This window comes from Serinus canaria, chromosome 10, assembly GCF_022539315.1.
Source record: "Serinus canaria isolate serCan28SL12 chromosome 10, serCan2020, whole genome shotgun sequence".
Classification (NCBI taxonomy): Eukaryota; Metazoa; Chordata; class Aves; order Passeriformes; family Fringillidae; genus Serinus; species Serinus canaria.
Window position 1 is genome coordinate 11,392,350 of NC_066324.1, and position 18,306 is coordinate 11,410,655.

The 18,306-nt window shown below is 37.2% G+C and overlaps 1 long non-coding RNA gene across 1 annotated transcript in view; it reads right to left on the bottom strand.

The window, feature by feature from the left end:
- Positions 1–9,306: 9,306 nt before the first annotated feature.
- The window catches only part of LOC108962020 (uncharacterized), a 106,857-nt gene continuing 97,857 nt past the window's right edge, over positions 9,307–18,306 (bottom strand). The window contains exon 3 of the long non-coding RNA XR_001990487.3: positions 9,307–10,296. This is a non-coding gene — a long non-coding RNA (uncharacterized LOC108962020). The remainder of the gene's footprint in view (positions 10,297–18,306) is intronic.

Consider the following 18,306-nt stretch of genomic DNA (forward strand, 5'->3'; position numbering starts at 1 on the left):
GTGAGATTCATGTGCTAATGCCACCTTCCTCAGAATTAACAGAAAGCCAAGCCATTGATTCATTCAGGGTATCCTTGCCTAGCAGACAATGCATGAAACTGGCTCCTCTCTTTGTCTTTCCAAAGCAGACTGTTCTGGGCAGGTGCCTCTCTCCCTTTCTGAAATGAAGTCTTTCCTTGTGAATGGTGCCTGTCTGACAGCCCCAAAAGCTCCATTTTTCTGTACATAAACACCAAACTTGCAGTCAAAGTTTGCAGTGTGAGATTTCCCTTAGGGACCAATGATCTGAGCCCACACTGGGTCAGTCAGGAGCACTCTCCAGTCTGGACCAAGCTCTGCTTCAGTTTGCAAATCAGTTTCCCTGGTGAATCTGACAGCTGAAATGCAGCTGGTATAAACTCCATTAATTTTTATGATATGACAAGAGTATCCCAAGAACTATGTTGAAACTACCAGTTTATTCACAGAGAGATGGGGATGGCTTCTTTGTTATGCTTAAAATTCTTTTAATCTAAGCCCAATCTTTGGCATATTATTTCTATGCGAGTAATTCTCCTGGAACACAAGAAACACCACTTACCATCTCTGTTCTAGGCAACCAAAAAATACATTTTTACTCTATTTTGATGATTATGAACAGAATTGTATCTCAAATTAGGGCATTTATGCACCCGCAGCAATTCTGGGCTCATATGGAATCATTTTCTTGTCTCTCACTAAAGGCTGTTTACAGCCAGAAGCTCATTTTAGACCCCTGGTAGAACAGAGTTCATATAACCAAGTGTCACATCCCCTTTAAAACTGGTGGTTTTCAGGTGCCTCTGTGTGCCCCAGGTTTAATTCATCTCTTTGGAGACCTGCACAAACAGTCCTTACCTGACAGGTACCTTTCTTTCACAAAAAATGAAAGCACCTGTGAGATTTAGTGAAAATAAATTAAAAGCAGACATCCAAGTCTGACCTCAACAGTGAAGCAAAGCAGAAATGCTTTGCCAAATAAAAAAAAAAAAAAAAAAAAGAAAGAGGAACTGTGCTAAAACTTCTCTTCACCAAGTCATAGCAAGAGGCATAATGAACTTTTATTGTGTCCTGTTAGCAATGAACTAAATGTGTGACTGTTTCCTACCTGCTCCTGCTGTCTCCCTGCTGGGAGGGATGGCCAGGATCCATGAGCTCCTGGCCAGCTCCTGTGGTACCTGTGGCCTGGATCACAGCCTCTGTCTGCAGACAGTAAAAAATTGTATGCTGTCATGGTCGATTTACAGATTTACCAAATCCTTAAGTAAAAATCCATACAACAGAAGTAGATCTATTATTAATATAATGAATGGCATTATCTCATAAATGGCACAAGGAAGAATTTAAATCTAATTTTTCTGTATCCAGCTCTTCATCACCATTTTGGGAAGAGTTAAAAGCCACATTCTCCTACTGCCTGTTGTCTTTTAATCCTCTTATTCCCAAGTCACTCACTATAGCATCAAAGCACCATAAACCTAATGCTGTTTTATGTCCTTGCAGTAACAAATCCTAAAAGGAGGCACACTTGGGTATTGTCTGTCTCAAGTGAATGTGAGGTGTTGCTGTCTGGCATCACTTTAATTTCAAAATCAGTTGCATTTTAGTACCAAGGAAACACAGAGCATCACCTTAGCTTACTTTTTTTTCACCTGATATCTACAGAAATGATATGATTATTATCGTTGAATACTCTGCATTTTCATAATTTTCCTAAATGTGAATTTCTTCCAAATTAAAAAAAAGATACTTAATTCATAATGCATAAAGAATCTTCTAATTGTCACTCCTGAGCATATTTTAACAAGCCAATTTAGTCACTAGGCAGTATTATGATTATATTTCAAAGGCAATTACTAATTTACTGACCTTTTCTGTTATTAGAAAATCTTCAGTTTGCTCATGATTTCCATTAATTTTTCCCATTATCTTTACTCAAAAAATATCTTCTGCAACTTAAAAAGAGCACTCTGTCTATATGACAAATTTCCCTGAGAATATTTAAGATTCCATATCCAAAACAGGCTGGGTGAAGCATCATTGCTGCTCTGAGTGAATTATTTTAAATCAGGAAGATGGGTTAAAGAAGTGACAGGGTGATTTCTGTAGAAATAAATTAAAAGAAGCAAATTTAAAGGAACAACAGATGACATCAAAAATTTTCTTTTCTGAGTTGCAGAAACCTCATCCTTATTCCTAAGGGGAAAACAGGATACTGCAAAGTTTATTGGCTTGCTGAAGATTTTAAAGTTATTTTATCTTATGATAGTCACAAAATGTAACTCTAAACGGGGTAAAAAAGGTAAATCAAGCATTTGGATTTAAATCCTTCTCTGTTTTCTTTGCCTTTATGGTTTGACTTTAGAGCACCTGGCTTGGCAACTCCATCTCCGTTTGCTGATCTCCGAAAACATTTCTAGTTCAAATATCCAAACATCTGAGCCAGACACCGAGTTCTCAGACTCATTGTGGGAGTTGAACTCAGAAGTATTTGGTGAAATCAAGCACAAACATATGTTAAAGCAACAACATAAAACTCAGAAAATTTTTGATATTATTTACCTAGCTCTCTGTTCAAAATGGATCAGAGCAAAATTATAAGATGATACCTTCAGAATATTAGAAAAGTGTTGAATTCTTGAGTTCCCAGTATAGGTTGTTGTTAATTTTTTAACTTGCTCTCTATACATTCTCATTCCCCAGGCAAGGAAAGAATGAGGCAGTCAGAATTAGAACAAAAATTCCCAAACATCTGTTGATCGTAAAAACTAAACAAAAAAAATCTTCTCAATCAGATTCATAACATTGTAACACAGCTTCCCACCCCTTTTGAAAGTTCCTTTCATTCATAAATATCCATCCTTTTTTTTTAAAGGAAAATAAGCAGACAGACATCCCAGGTAGAAGCAGCATAGTGTACAAATCTACACTTTTACCTCTGTGCTCTTTGCCATGTGTTTGTGCACTATTATTTTTTTACTGCCTGCTATAAATACTGTATTAAATAATTAGCTAGGGAAAAAAATCACTCTGTTTTTTTCTCCTTTCATGTTTTAAGCTCCTAATGAAAGTCTAACAGAAGGTAGAACAAGGTACTACAATTGCATGTTCATATCTTTTCTGTAACAGACATCCCATTCTTCTCTTGCATCCCACTATGAGCAGTTCATCTGAGCATAAAGGAATGGCATACATTTCTCTGTTTGTCAAAGGAACTCCATTTACATTTCCATGGTGACATACACAGCTCTGTTCTTTGTTACTCAGGAGTAAAATGTGCAGGATCTCTGCCACATACTAGAAATGCCAGTACATGCAATTTTAATTGCAAGAAGTCCTTCTCTCCTTTAATTCTATTATTTTGGTTTTGCTCACTTGCCAACTGTCTTGGCATTACTGACTGCTTCACAACACCCAACTTCTAACTGAGAGGGCAGGAAGCACAGCCTTTTCCTAAGCATTTGGTACAGGTCCAAATCCTGCCATTCTCTCTTTTTACTAAATTCTTGTTCTCACACAATTCCCATTAACTGATGTGAGAATTTTGACCGCATAAACACGGAGCTGGCTTGTTCAGCCCCAGCCCAGCATCTGGAAAGTGCAGAGCTCCAGTTCTCATCAATAGGTCTGTGTAAGAGAGCACGAACCCCTGCACCTGAGCACTGCCTGCAGAATCAGCCTTCAGCAGTTCAATCACTGCCTTCCTCCGGAAAGAAAATTTTCCATCCTTTGACCTGACACGTTGGATTATGCAGACCTGCGGAGTGGAAATAGGAGAAACATTGCAAATACAGAATCTATTTCTGCTTCTCAATAAGGAATCATCACATTTCTCCATTGGGGCGGTAAGATCTATGGACAATAAAATCTTGTTGGCTTTACTTTTCATGCCTCTCTTCAAGTTACAGATGACAGAAAAATTCTTGGGCCAGATTCTCACCTTGCAGAGCCAGCACATCCAAAAAATAATTCAGCCTACTCTTTTTCATGTTTCATCATGATAATTCTTTTCAGTACAGCTTTTCTTCTTCCTTACAAGGCAAATGCAATAGTGCCTTTCTCTAATAAGGCCCCATCACTTTTCTGCAGTTTCAGAGGAAGTGAAACCTGGTTCCTGTTGCCTGTCTCAAAAACCAAATCAATCATGTGCACATTTTAAAACGAGTTTTGAAGAAATACCCCAGGGCAAAAGCAGAAAGAATGTAAAATACCATAAAATAAATATTTAAAAAGCTAAATAAGACAAATGGATTTTTCATTTTGACCTAAAAATAGAAAATGTAAAAAGAATCATGTTTCACAGCTGTGGAGACCAATGAATAAATGGGTAGGGTCCATTAGGTACTGTCTATACATGTGGATGAGCTAAAAGGCTTTTAGAAACTGAAAAATGTCTCTTGTTTAAGTGTTCAAAAGGCAGAACCAAGAGATGCAAACCCTTGTAAGCTGGGATCAAACTTTAAAGTCAAATCTTTTATTATAGCAGGTCAATTAGGTTCTTTTCAAGCCAGGCTAATACAATAGAAAAAAATTTCATCTGTGAAGCTATTTTCAGGACCTGATAAGGTTCTTCTCAAAGGTAACATCAAAGACTGGATGTTGGAATATTCACAAATAAAAGAAACCCAGACACAATCAAATCAAGATAAAAGTTTCAGTAACTACTTTGAAAAAAAGTCGTCTGCTTTTCAAAAACTGAAATACAGCAATGTTTAAAAAAAAACTAAATTCCACAGCTACTGCATAACTGTAATCCTCTCCCCACTGTCCCTGAAGAATCAGTTCTTATCCCACAGTCTCTCCCAGGATGGGGTTCTGTCTCCCTTTTCAAACTATTTAGCTGTATTTTCCCCCAAATTATGTTAATCTTCTGGTCTCCTGGCAATATTGCTGGAAGTGTCTATTTTAGTCAGAAAAAAACAGTGAAATAAAACCAGTAGGAATATCCCAGGTACTGCAGATATATCCTGGGTTACAAAGTTACATTTAAAATGTGCTGTAACCCCTCTCTCTGGAGCTCTGTGAGCAGGGTGGAGAAGAGATCAGTAACATTCTTAAAGCACAGTTTATTTAGCAATAGTACACAAGCACTTAGGGAGAAATACCATACAAACACAAGGAGTTTATAATAATGGCTGCCTTTTCCTGGGCTTGTTTAAACCACCTGAGTCTACCCAAGAGGCAAAAACCATCAAAATGAATATTCTTGAGGTTATTATTTACTGCTTTGTAAGTAACTGTAAAGATGCAGTTATTTTGAGCTATTAATTTTGTTGTTGCTTGCTTTTTTTCTAAAAAGGAAAGCAAAACTTCTAGCAGATTCACTACACACAGCTGCAGGGGTTTAAAATGAGAGTGGGGGTTTTTGTGCTCATACCTTATAGGACATTTATTTTTTAACAATTTCTTGTTGCTATTTTCTATTTAAATGTATTTCCATTCCTACAGGATAAGGAACTTGTTCCTTTCTTTTCAGACATCAAAGGTGTTGCCACTCCTGTCTGTTCAGCCTATGCCTCCTGGTTCCTGCTTTTGCCTCTGGCTTAGTCCTGTGATTCCTGTGTCCAACATTATATCAATCCTTAGAGCTGTTAAATCTCTACAGAAAGTGCCAGGTCCCCAGGCAGGCCCTCTCATACAAACTGTGCTGAACAGCTTCATTCTTTCTGTGATATCTCTGCCACAATTTTCACTGTCATCCAAAATGTGTTAACAAAGTTCTTCACCAGAGAATTTCAGCTGCACAATTCCTAAAAAGGATATGTCAATATTATGAAATTTCCTTTCTTCCTGGATCTGAAAAAGGTAAAAAAATTTTGAACTTCCCATGAATTAAAGAAATTTACAAGAATATTTTAGAGAAATGTGAAATTATTTTGTAGAAACAGTTCACCTCAATGAAATGAATGTTGCTTTAAAAGCCATTTTTTCTATTATGATTGCAATTACTGATAAAGCAAATAGATTACTCTGAAGTGCTCCAATAAACTTAAATCCAAAAAAATGTTGCAGTGATAAAATGCTGCATCACAATTTTCCTTTTTTCACCCAGTTTTAATCTTGATCAGGGGTAGTACTGTGCTAGAATTGAGAGATATCTGATGGATGTTCTCAATTACATCCAATACCTGTGGCTACAACAGGCCACACTGACAGTCAGGAATAATCAGCATTTAAAGATGCCTGGATGTAGGAAAGAAATCCATTATGGCTTCTGAAGCAGTGACACGATGGATGATCCTTCTTGTACTTACTGCAGGGATCCTCAAGCATCTGCTTAAACAGGAGTCATGCAAAGCCACCTTTTGGGTATTGCAAATGTAAGTTCTCTATATGCACATGAATAGACTAAATATTGCAGTGCCTTAGATTTTATGACTTAGCAAGAAGCTAAGTAGAGTGGAAAGCTGTAAAAATAAAAACTTTCAGCTCCACTAAGCTGAAAACTGGTATGTAAGATATCAGAATATAGCTGCTGGTTCACATAACTAAAAAACTCACCTTCCCAAAGGGATCTCCCACCTCTGCCCACCCTGACTTGACTAAAGCTGATATAATACCAAGGGAAGTGACTGTTAGGGATGTGTGTTATCAGTCCTCTGAAGTGACTCAGCTCTCTTTTAATCAAACCTTGATTTTTTCAATTTCTAATTTCTTCCAGAAAAGACTCTGAACAGAAGGTCACAGCCTCAGGCCTATTGAAGGTAGGATAGAAATAATGACTGTAGGAAAAGCACTTCTGTAGGGATTTATCAAGGGTTGCAATTACTCTCATCATGCGAGACATGCCCGTTTGCAAGGGTAGAAGGGTTCCTGAATATTCAGGCACTGCTGTGGCTGAAGGTTAAACGTGGTCAAGGATGTTTCCTAGGCTATACTTCTACTAGAACAACTTCTGGAGTTTGGTGTGGAATGCGTGCCCTGGAAAAAATAGCAGGAAAACCCCAAATAGTAAATAGCTGTGTGGCTGAGGCACCTAGATGAGACCCAGACCATTCCTCTGCTTTGGACTATGTAGAGCAGGGATAATATTCCAGGTAAGTACCCTAACCAGCCACATGGGACAGTTGCCAATCTTTTACCCTATAAATATTTATTAGTTCAGAGAAAGAAGGATGAACACAATTGGTGGTGGTTAGAGCAGAAGTAAGTCTGGGAATCAAATAAAACCCCTGGTCTCAGATTTTTTCTCCAGACAGAACTAAATGCAAACTGTGATCACCCCAGCCAAAAAATGACCTGAACTGAAGCAAGAATTAAAACCTGTAGAGGTTTGACAATGCAGGAAATATATAGAATGCACATAACACCTGCTCTTGGTTAAGTCCCATGTGCACTGCAACACAGAGACAGCCAGAAAATCCAGTAGAGACAAATCCAGGACAGTTGGATTGCCCATCTGCAAAGAGATGTTCACTGGGAATGACAGAGGCCAGCAGGGGCAGGGCTTGAGAGGCCTCCACACTGGCTACAGCTCTGTCCTGAGCAGGCTACTCAGTGTTCTGTCCTACTTGAGATGTGAGGAGTTGTAGCACTGGACTACACTCTCCTTTGCTACTCTACCTGCTAAACCAAGTGGAGTTTAATAAATATAAATAACTAGCCCAACAAGTTTTTAAAGTGTCCTATGTGAAAACGGGATTTAAAAAAGGAAAAAGAAAAGGAATTTGATTACTGAGTAAAGCAAGTTCCATATAATCTAGAAAGTTTTAAATAAAGAGAGAAGAAAAATATTTCAAGGCCATTTTCTGGTTATCAGAAAATTAGAAAATGTGAGGCCACCTACAGAAAACCTATAACAGCAGTTATCAGAACAGTTTATTGTGCACAACAATTTTAAATGAGTCCCTAACATTATTTAAGTCATAAAGGAAAGAGAGCTTCTAACATCAGATAGTTGACAGCAGTAGAAGTAATAAAAAGCGGAGTCAGAAGATCATTACTGATATAAAGAAGGGTACTTTTCAAGACTGAATCTATAGCTTTTTGATTCTCTTTCTTTTACGAACATTTAAGATATGCTAACTCCAGCTGTATAATGAATATATCCTTCCAATTGAAAAGTCAATATTTAACATCCATTATGTTCTGCTTTTTAGGACATGCTCCACTCAGATAACAGTGTTTTAAATCAAATTAGCTCCAGAACTATATGGAAGAAACACTGAATATGTGTCATGAATCAAAAGCCCATATTTTACAACACTAGAGTTATAACAACACTCACGTCTGCAGATGTCAAATCAGTGTATTTTCTCACTGGGTCTATCTTAAAAAGAGTGACATAAGTTCCTTTTAATAACCCAGAAAAGCTTTTGTTTTCCTATCTCACAAACATTTTGAAGACTGTAATTTAATAGTTCCAGGCTACTTAATGCTTTGTCAGTATGACAAAATTTGCATGTGTTAGTCGGTAATAATTAAGCAACTGTTTGATCTCACATTTCTCCCATTGCCCCATCTCAAATTATGGACAACAGTGGCTCCATATTTTTATTCTGTAATTGTAACACTCTAATTGAAATTAACTATGATTTGAGTTATGATTATTAGGCCTCTAATAATACCATAGAGTCTAATTCTACTGTTGTCCATGTGTAGCTTTTACAGTGGATTTAGATAGACAGGACAAAACATTTTATTGCTGAGACAATGAAAGCATGTTAATTGAGTTCTGTAACACCATATTGAGGAAGAAAATAATTTTATTCCTGTTTACACATGAGCAAACAGACATGGACAGACAAAGACCTTCCTTGAGTTGGTCTCAGTTCTGTTCAAGCTGTTTAAAAATCAAAAAAGTTATCATGAAGTTCTTCCAGACAACATGTTCAGTATGGACATTTATTACTGATTTTATGCAGTAATCCTTCAACTCCCATTTTGCTTGTTGATATGCTGTATTAAAGCACAGACATATTTGATCAGCATATACCCTGCCAAATGTTTCTCTGATTTATTTTGTAAATAAAATTGTATCTTTAAAATTACTCGAAGATCCTTTTCACTCTGTACTTAAATGTTCTTTTAAATAGAAACATGGAGAGCTTTGACCTCATTGAACAGAGGAGGAAAGAGACCAGGCAGTGGTAAGGTACACAGCTGAAATTTTAGTCAATGCTTTTGAGGGTAACAGCACAATACCATGTATCTAAAATAAGACTTAGAAATATATCCTTGTTTGGTGGGCTGACCTTGGCTGGATGCCAGGTACCCACCAAGCCACTCTATCACTCCCCTCCTCAGCAGGACTGGGGGGAGAAAACAATATGGAAAAAAACCCCTTGTGAGTCAAGATAAAGGCAGTTTAATAAAGCAAAAGCAAAGGTCATGTGTGGAAGCAAATGAAAACAAAAGATTTATTCTCTACTTCTCATCAGCAGGCAAGGTCCAGCCACTTCCCAGGAAGCAGGGCTTCAGTATGCACTAAGTCCAAGTGATCATGAACAGACTACAGAAATTAGAGGGTGTAAAAGAATATGAAGCCATCTAGCTGTAAGTATCTATCAGACAATTATACAAAGCATCAATTACTTTTCAAGATTGTGAAGCCTGGAAAGTGTATTTATGTCTTTTCTGCATGCCAGCGACACCACAGATGATGTATATGATTAATGTTACTATGCTGTTTTGACCACAAATGGCATTCAGCAGTTGCAATAATAATTTCTCAAAGAAATGGCATGAGTTAAATATTAACAGAAGACAGAAAATCAAAATTTGAGAAACCAGTCCAAATCCCAAGTGAGGAGGAAAAGGCCACAGATACCTGAATCATGAAAAAAGAAGTTTGATAAATGGAAAACAGAGACATCAGGTAGAGCAATTGTTTGCCTGCCCACTACCAGCTACTCTGTGATTTGGTGCAAAATGAGACAATCCATAAAATTTTACCCAGCCTGCACCAGATTTACACAATTGAACTCTCATGAATTCAAGGCAATCACATTAAATAACCAGGCACATGAAGTCCTCCCGTGTGTATAAGTTTTTGCCCAAACAACTCCTGCTTTACAGTATATTTGTATTGCAAGAGTGAGAGCTGATTCCATCAAGCCAGGAGACAGTCCCTGCCCGCCAGCAGGTGAAATAAACAGCACATCCATACTGCAGGTGTGAGATGTGATTCCATCAACCTGGGAGACAATCCCCACCTGTCATCAGCTGATGTATATGGCTCCCTCTGTACTTCCTCCAGTAAATCTCTTGGTGCCCATGACAGTGGCAGACAATGGATGCATTCTGGTTATTTTCCACTGCAGCTGAGGTTCCAACACCCTGCAGAAAGCCAGATAACCTTTAAAGTAGCATTATCTGCACCAGACCCCCAGTGCCAAGCTGAACTTACTTACGACACAGGGATAAATTAAACTCACTAGATTTAGAGAATTACTTCTGAGCTTTTCCAATGAGCAATCAGATGTGGGAACTAAGACTTACTGATAAAATCAAATATATGAAGTTGCTGCAAAAGCTATTTCACTACCACCTTCTCAACTGCCAGTGAAATAAAAGGAATGGTATAGATTGGATTAAGAATCACTGTGTTTAACCAGACTAGCCAAGCTTTCTTAATTCCAAAAGTAATTGCACTTATGTTCCAGCAAGCTGGGAAGTGACCTTGAGTGCAAAGAAATATTCAGCAGAGGTTGATAGCCTCAGGAATGGATACAGTGCACTGAAAACAAGGCAGATCACCAAAAGACAACAAAGTAGTCTAAGCTTTTTTATTTACAGAAAAACTAGAAGTAAATCTAAATTTTGTGGGAGGAGGGGAAAAAATCAATAAATATCAGTATAAGCACTGTGTTTGGCAGTATATTGAACCAAATGACTTAAGGGAAAGGAAATTTGAGCAGGAATTCCATACTGTTGAGGGAAGGAGGAGACACAGAGGAGACAACCAGAGGAGAGAAAGAAGGGCCTGAGAGGGGGCTTGGCCTGGCTCTGAGAGCTGTCTTCATGCAGGGTCATTGACTTAAATGTACCACTGAGCCCTGGGCAGCTGGTAAATACCAGAGGTCAAGCAAAGAAAGGGACAGAAATCTTCAGTTTCACAATGAGGAAACAAATATGAAGGAAAAAAGAATAGTATAGTACTGTGATGAAGATTAAGTAACCTACTCGATTCTAATGTATGGCCCATTCTGCAAGAATGAAAATTAACATAATGTGATAAACTGAGGAGATTCAACAAATCATTAAACCTTTGTAAGATTGGATGTTCCAAAGTATCAGAATAAATTTCAAAATCACCCATAATGAAAAGTATTAATGAGAGAAGAATCAAATCAGGAATCAGCTTAGGTCATTCAGTAACAAATCCAAATGAGTACTTGGTTGTGACAGAAAACCCAAAGGGCATGAACTGAAAAGTATGCCAAAGGAATAACAGTTTAAAATCAAAAGCATGAAAATAGCAGTAGCCAGAGCAGCTCAGACAGAGGAGGAGCGTTAAATTTGAGCAGACAGATCTCCACAGAGAGCAGGCATCACGAGGAGTCTCTTTTAGCTGGAACATACAGTGCTAATTTCTTTGGACTTGGAACGGGGATAGAAAATTCAATTAAATTGGCTGAAAATTGGATGTGTCTTTAATAGTGCTTCCAGGATGTTCCTGGTATTTCATGAACTTCAGTGACAACATTGCAGGTGTGGACACTAGGGGAATGTTCCAAATAAATTACTTTTTGGTTTGAATTATGGTGAAAAACAATCCTGAAGATGAAGTTATCCTCTTTATCATTGGGATTTTATTAAAGTACAGTTTGTCTTGGACCCATGGTCACTTCCAACAGCAGAGGGCTCTGTGGCAGTCCCAGTCTGACTGGGACTGGTGCCCTTGAGCACCAACAATCTGCACTGCTAGTGATGGTGGACCCCAAAGTAAGCTGATAATCACAAATATCTCTGAGATGGATGAAACATTCTACAGATCTGACATTTTTCACATTCCACAGAAAATGCCCTCATGAGTGATTAAGGACCAAATCTGCCATCTTCTTCCTAGAAGGAATATCAATCTACTGTGCTCTATCCACACCACGGGATGAATCCCCTTCCAACAGATACAATTATATTTCCACACTCAGGGAGCTACATTTGCCTCAGGCACTGCACTAAGAAAGTACAACCATAAGACCGTTTCAAAAGTGTATGTGTTTTGAAAAATAAAAGGTAAATATTTTGGTTAAGGAATTATCCAAAACGTCAAATTTCTTTAATTTTGGTATACTTAGTGATAAAGAAGGAGCCCTTAAAAAGCTAAAGTTAAAAAAAAAAATGATGAAGCTAAAGTAAAAAGTAAGATTTTTTTCTTTGATCATCACCAAAATTAAAGCCTGTAGCAGCAATTTCAGGTTCATCATTTTACTGGATAATTTTATTCATAAATAGTTGGCTGATTCAGGTTCATACTGTGGAGCAATGTGTTCATAGCTGATGTAGTGAGGCTGCAGGTATTTTAACCAGTGTCTATGGAGTTTTTGATTAACAATACTGGCAGATTTGGATAAGTAATTGGACAGTTTTGCCCATATTTGAGTAGGTACATTTGGAACTGCTAATAAAAGTAGTAAAAATATCTCTACTAAATATTGTTTCCATTTTTAGCTTGATGTGCTGTGGAAAAATAGATTATTTTAAAACAATCCAACCCTATACAATTGAGTCTACAGAGTACTCTATGGGAGAAGAGAAAGACTACAGATCTGTTTCAGAGCGGCATTTAAAAAGCCATTTTAAAATTATATTTTTGTAGCAAAGTGTTGGTATTTGGTAACAAAGTCTTGCTTCAAGTGATAAAAGGTTCCCTAAGAGTACTTTAATTGAAACTTTTTATCAGAATGTTGCCTGAACCTTTGCTAAATGCTACTTTCTTGCTTCAATTCAAATTTTCTTAATCTTCATTTTCACGTTGAATATTGGTACACTGTCTGCCTCATTATGCTAAAGAAAGATGAAGTGAGCCATTAACATTCTGAACAGCCTACGAGATGTTATGATATAGAATGTCATTCATTTTTATGAGTTGGCTGTCAGTGTGTGCTGCAATAAAGTTATAATTTCTCACTGACAATATGTGATGTCTGGAGTCGCTGCACAATCCTTATTAAAATTTCAATAATTGTAAATCAAAGGAAAGCAAATACGACTTTTATGCAATGGTCGCTTCTGAAAGTCAAGGAGTACAAAGTGGGGAAATACAAACCCAGAAGATTATTCCTGTGCTGTTCCAAGCCATCACCATCATCCTACAGTTTTCCTCCTCTTGCACAAGGCAGGGTGTGCTGAGCATCCAACATAACGTTCTCAGAGGTGGCTCAGGCTGGGTTGTAGTGATGGTGAAACACTGCTTGTTTGTTGCTCTTAATTGACTCTACCTTTGGCTCTGAGTGTCATCATGTTTATTGGAACAATTTATTATTATAGCTCTTCATCAAGAAAGTCAGGTGTCTTTGGAAGCAGTTACAAGTTATAATTGCCTGACAGTGAGGAAAGCCAAGAGAGATTTATGTGCATACATGGGCGAGCAAAGGTTTCAAAGCCTGTTTTCTCATAACTTTAAACTGTTGTGGAAAATATCAGGGATAGATTTATGGTATGGTCTTTAAAATGCTTAAACTGTCTGGGACAATACACAGGAAAATGAATCCTGAATTCAAAAGAAATGTTATATATATGCGTGTGTGTGTATATCTATATCTATATCTATATCTATATCTATATCTATATCTATATCTATATCTATATCTATATCTATATCTATATCTAGATCTATATCTATATCATACATATACATATACATATACATAACATATACATATACATATACATATACATACATAACATATACATATACATACATATACATATACTATATATATTGCTGTGTAATGACTGTGTCTTTATTTCTACTGCTGTTAGTGTTGATTCAAATCAGAAATGTAAGAAGTTTCTATCAATGTTCAAAACCTGCTGGTTTTTCATTTAGAGCTTGACATAAGCTGGATGATCAGAAGTTAAAATTGTAAAAAATGCCCCACAGAATAATAGCTTTTTGGAGTAATTAGATATAGACCAAAGTATTCCAGTCACTAAACCAATGAGATCTTAATGTTATTGGGCATTTGGACCTATTCTAGCACTTTTCCCTGCTATTTTCAGTTCCTTTCAAAGTCATTATTCCTTGCAAATCAGTACATGACATCCTGAATAAATGCATTCATTTAAAGTATGTAATCACTGTACATGGGATGGATAGTTATATGGGTAGGTTTTGAAATTTTCTTCAGCAGTTTTTAAGTACTGAGATTCAGTCAGACTCCTGGAGCTAGATATAGTTATGCTACAAAGGTTGTGTGCCCAGGAATGTTTGCACAATGCAGTGATTATGCCAATAGGCAAAACATGCTTAGATACTCCAATATATAACATCACTCTATTTCTATTATTCAGACTATTTTTCATTATTCAAAAGTTAAGTCAAACATATTAATTTTATGATTGCATCTGGCATATTTAGTAAATTTTAACTAATAACTTTATTTCTAATTCCACTCCTCTTCTAAACTAACTGAATCAGCTAAAATTTACAGCAGAACAGCAACACTCACATGCTACATATGATGGACATCCTTCAGTGTCAGATTTCCTGTGTAGTAACATCTCAGATGTACCTCCTCAACACACAGCAGTCAGCAAGTGTTCATGCACAAACAGAAACAAAGCTCTGCTTAAACATGAAGCTCAGTCTTTGTTCCTGCACAGAAATAGCTGTGCACAGTCCCAGCCATGGTATTTGAAAAGGTGTCCCTTCATATCACTAGCATACAAACACACCAAATGATGCATGCCAGTTCTCCTAAACTTGATTTATCACCACAAGTGTCTTCCCTTTGCTAGAAATGCTTTATAGCCTAAGTCAAATCCCGGCTGTCCACATCCATCAGAAAGCTTCCTGATGGAAAAAAAATAATGACTGATCAACTGAGCCATGGGAAATAACTTCTAAAAGTATTTACTTATTGTTATGCCTCCTCATACACACAGACTAGCACATAGTGGGATTCTGGCTCACAAACCAAGACAAAGTGAGCAAGAGGGATACAGACTTTTATAGTGGGGCCAGACTTCTACCTAAAGAGATGAGGTACATGACTCAGGATGACTCAGTACCAGTAAGAAATATTCTATTTTAAAGAGGTCAGCTGAAGACAACTGGTTTAAAGAAGGATAAGGCAACTCCAGCCTGCAGAAATACTTCAGCTGATACAGCAATGTTTGCAGATGTCTTTAGAGGGACAAGTTTCAGTGGCAGTCAAAGGATCAAACATCTACCAAAAACATATGCTCTGATGTCTGATATATCTGGTAAATTGTCATGTGAAGCAATAGGCCTGAAAGCCCTATTTAACTCTAATTACCAGTGATCCAGTGAATGAACAGACAATGTCTAATGCAGAATGATGCACTGGTGATTGTACCAACTGATATTTTGATATCTGTCTATATAGAGACTGCATAAGTTGTCCAAAACATCTGATACAGAACGGCAAATAGTCTTGTGATTTCTGTTTTTGCTGGTTCTTGAAAATGTTTTCAGACCATATTGTAGAAACTTTATTGCTTTCGTAGTACTGTTTGTCAAAGAACTTTTTAAATTTGCTTATTTACTGTGCAGAAATGTCAATAGTGACAATTTTTTAAACCCTAAAAAATAGCTGAAATATTTTTCCTGTTTATTAGCATGCAATTATTTAAGAGTCTGATATTTTGTGAATAGCCAAGATGAGAAACACATGCTTCTACATGGTGCATACTTCAAAACATGTAACTGGAAATCCTGTAATTTCAGCTGTTATGGAATATAGGAAGTGTGTCAAACCCAGGGGTTAGTCAGGTTATTCAATTTAGGTTCTGTCACACTTCTGGAAAAGGGAAAGATGTGTCTGTCTTAGATGTGTGGCATGCATAATTTGGTGGGAAAATTATGTATTTTCATGTCATGGTAGGTACTGTTTCATAATTATATCATTTGTTTGGAAGTCTGAAATATTAGCCATGGAAGCAGCTAAGTCATAGGGCTTAAGGGGAAAGATTTTGTTCCATGACATTATACACTATGTCATGGCTATTAAAATTAAGGCAATTATACCTGGGATGTATATGTGTATCATATGTATGCATTTATTTATTAATTTAACCAAAAGACTTCCTGTCTGCCTTCAAAATCAATCACAACTTTACAGTGGAATTCATTTGGTGTAGGATGACTTATTTAACAGCAAAGTTACTAGGGCACAATGCAGACACTTTACATTCACTTTGGTAAAAGTTATCAGTTTGTACAGGTGCACAAAGTTGCACACACCAAAACAGAGAAAAAGTTTTTGCTTTGTAATTCTCCAGTTCTCTCAGTCCTTTCCTTAGGCCTCTCTGCTCCCTGCACAAGCTATCTGCCAGCCAAAGCTTAGACAGATCTGAGTGAACACCTCAGCAAACACTACAGGACCAGCAAGTGACACCAAGAACATGGCACTATGTAATTTTTCCTCGTTCCTCAACCTATATTGCCATAATTGATTTGATCCTCAATCTGTAAATGCTTGTATATCAAGGTTTAACTTTTAAACAAAGCATATGATGATGAGAATAAAATCAGATCTAATATATTGGACTTACAGGGATATGTACATCTTGTGACTGCTCAGTTCAGTAATAAAAGAGTATTTTCCAAGATATATCAGCATTTTTAGTTTTGTCTCTTAACAGAGCACACTATATCCTTGTGTAGTCCTTAGCATTTAAGCTATTCAGAAGAAATTGCAAAAACTGCAGCCAAATCTTTTAAGACTGAAGTACTTAGTATTCTTCCATTTAGCAGCAAGTTATGAAGTTTCATTTAAAAAGGCTAATTCTACCAATTAGCTCATCCTATTCAACTACACATATACTGTTGGGAAATATAAAAATGGTTTATTAAATCAAAAGATATGACTGCACTTCAGCTAGCACATGGGCATGAGAGATCAAGTATTCCCTATAGATTAATCCCCATGGCATCACAGGCTGATTTGGCTCGCCAGTATTACATTAGTAAACCATCTAATCCAATTTAGAGCAGACAGGAATGTTCCATCCATTATGGTATTTCTAGTATCATTAGATGCAGACTGATTGAATAAGCATCCTAAATCAGCCTGCAGCATGCAAGTAAATCACTGAGACTTGTACTGCAAAATCTTTTTTTTAAAATAAAAATTAAGGGAAAAGAAAGAAAGAAAAAGCTCCATGTAATAAGATGGAAGCTCTCTGTGTGATTGTGATTTCTGAACTCTTGTGGACAGTGAAATTTCTTTGTCCTTCAGTGTGTAAGATTCTTCTCTCTGTAAGGCAGCAGCACAAAACACAGTGGATTTACAGATGTGAGAAGCTCCTTATTTGTGCCAATCTTGTCTTCAAGGAAAGAGTGGAACATCTTCCCCTCCCTCTCCCCAGTAAACAGTAAGAAACAAAGGAGGCTGAATGAGGGCAGAGCAGGATGCTACTCTCACAAATAAAATCTGCTGTGTAAAATTGGAGTAACCATAGTAATAAAATCTATCAATCAAATATATTACAGAGATTGCAATAGAAAAGATGAAAAGAGAGTCCAAACTTTGTATTTGCCCAAAATGAAAAACACTCTAGTAATTACAAAAATAGTATTTTCATTCCAAACAGGCACACCTGAAAGAAAAACAATTCTTCAATAAAGAAGTAAATATATGAATAAAATGTTGGTGACAGTTCTTTGAGATGACACAGCTCTCAGAAAGATTTCAGCAAGGGCTAGGCTGCAGCTTTCAAAAGCTGGGATCAAATGGAATAAAATCATCAAAATGGCACATAACCTTTGCTGCCCTTTGAGACCTATCACGTTGCACCAGCAGGGCCATGCAGGGCTCAGCTACACTATTTTAGCAATCAGCCATAAAAAGGAAACTGCACCAGTGCACAAGGCCCTGAGTGGCAGCTCCTCCTCGGGGGGAGAAGGGTGCTCATGTATGGGAAGGTTTCACATTTGTTTAATGGCAAAGTTTCTCTTCTGTCAGTCAAACAGCTCCTAATCTTGTCCAGACTCTGTCTAATAACTGAGTTAGAAAGGAAGTTATTGATTCTTTGTGTCCCAACTGCTGAAAAAGTGAACAGCGACCCAGAAGTGCAGATATGGGCCTGGCAGGAATTGTTTTCACTGCAGATAGGAATGTATCTGAAGCAAAGACAGTTTTGCAATAGAGGAAAACA